We start from the raw sequence: 2,322 nt of genomic DNA, 5'->3' as shown, positions 1-2,322 counted from the left end.
GCTTTCGGTCGACCGGAATGCTACAATGACTGGTTTCGAAAAAGGACTTCCCAAATGAAAAATATCATCATTTTGCAAAATAGTCCAAAACATGAAAATATGAGATACTTGAATTTTGATGTTTTGACATAAACCAACTTTTGAAACTTTGTGAAATGTTTTTATAGACTTAGTAAAATATGTATAAACTGATATTGAAGTCTACAAACTAAGAATATAATATTTTCACAAATACAATAGAAAATGAAACCTATGAGTATGTATATGAAAATATATTTGTTTCATATCTATGTAGATAAACCAAATCACAATAATAAATATGAAATATGTAATTTCATATTTATAAACATGAAAACCAAAACTTGTGTTGTATATATATGTGATTACATATATATACAAGGAAACTAATAAAATGTGTGTGTATAGATAATTGAGCTTAGAGTACTTAACACACATAATATAAATCCTAAACTACATTACCCAAGCAATCTTGATCTTCAATTAAGCTTGATTTGGTACACTTGCGGATGAAGCTTGAACTTGATCTTTAACTTTGAATTGCAAGGCTTCACCGACATTCCGCCAACCTCCATTTGATATCATCGTTGAAGCTCTATTCCATCCATCCTCCAACAACATTGTTTGTCTACAATACATAGGAAAACACAAATACTAGACAAACAACATTAATGGTAAATTGTTTGTTAAACATCATCAAAACAAGAAGGCCAACATAACTGTGTAGCAGAAGACACCGAGGGGTGTCCTGAACCCAGTATGATTTTCGTCATCAGGTTACATCTTGATTTGATTGTAATCCGAAAACCCATCCACAAATGACATTCTTAAGAATCCACACGTGTTGTCGATAATAACATCCATGATCGGAGAAGAGGGAAATCGTCCTTTGGACAAGCAGTGTTTAGGTCCTTGAAGTCGATACAGATTATGATTTTCCCATTCTTTTTAAGGACCGGTATGATATTTGTTAGCCAATCGGGATGTTGCTCTTCCCTAATAAAACTGATTCAATTAGCTTTTTAACTTCAGACTCGATCACTTCCATAATTTGCGTACGAAACCGTCTTTGCTATTGCTTGACAGATTTTGTATCCGGTTTGATATTAAGGCGATGGACTGCCATATTTGGATCAAGTCCTGGTATATGTTCGTAATTCCAGGCAAAAATGTCTATGTATTCCCTGATGAGGGCAATCAATTCTTTCTTCTCGTCTGATGGAAGACTATCGCTGACTGTAATGATCGTAAATTTCTAATATGGGTTTCAATAAAAAACTTTAGTATTTTAAGTATTAAAAAATTATTTTAAATAGGTATGTTTTCCCTGAGTTTTCCTCTCTCTCACCTGTGAACCATATCTCATTTTCTCTCTCCTACACTCCCTAAATCACTCCTAAATTCCCGCACAACCCTTCACTTCTCTAACCCCACCCATCCCTCATTAACATCCCCCTCTCCTCTCGTACTTCTATCTCTCTCACTTCCTTAAAACCCACAGCGCCATCCCCTCCCTCATCTTGTCTCTCTCTCAACCCAAGAAAACTCCCTCTCTCTCTCACTCTCTCTCAGTTCACCCTCTCTCTCCCTCTAAACTCAAGCCATGACACAAGCCCCCGTTGCTCCGGTCACCGACAACCCCCACCCCATCTTCCATCTTCGACACCATCATCACCACACCACCACCTTGTTGTCGCCCCGCTCCATCACTACCCAATCACCGCGTTCATCTCGAGCTCAACCAGTCACCCTCAAGCTACCTCACCTGAGCTCCTCCCGAGTTCCCCCTGCTCCGTCGCCGCCCTCCAAGCTCTGCCATCAACCCCTAAGTTCACCACCCCTCTCCCGTCCCGTTGTTCACCACCATCGCCATTACCAAGCCCTAAAGCTCAGCTCCGAGCTCTGACGTCGCATCATCATCTCCACCTGAACCCCTGCCCTCTCTCAACCCCACAACTACGCCTCCTATCTCCAAACTCACCCACAGCAGACTAGCCCAGCCACCTCACCTGAGCTCCCTCCCCAAGCTCTGACCACCGATGACGCCATTATCATCACCAACTCCTCAACTCCGACGCTGAACCTCCAGCACCTCATCCCCGACGAACCCTGGCTTCGCCCCTCCAAGATCTCTCTTAACCCAAGCTCCAACCAGAGCCACTACCACCTGAGCTCCCCCCTTGCTGTGCCTCGACCCCGAGCACCCTAAGATCAGACCCTCATTCCCTCCACCTCGCCTAACACCGACGAGTAGCGCCCCTACCTCCCTCACTCTGTCATCGTCCTCTCTTCCCCTGCTCGTCA

Source organism: Asparagus officinalis, unplaced genomic scaffold (assembly GCF_001876935.1).
Source record: "Asparagus officinalis unplaced genomic scaffold, Aspof.V1 AsparagusV1_Un539, whole genome shotgun sequence".
Lineage (NCBI taxonomy): Eukaryota > Viridiplantae > Streptophyta > Magnoliopsida > Asparagales > Asparagaceae > Asparagus > Asparagus officinalis.
This window is presented reverse-complemented; position numbering follows the sequence as displayed.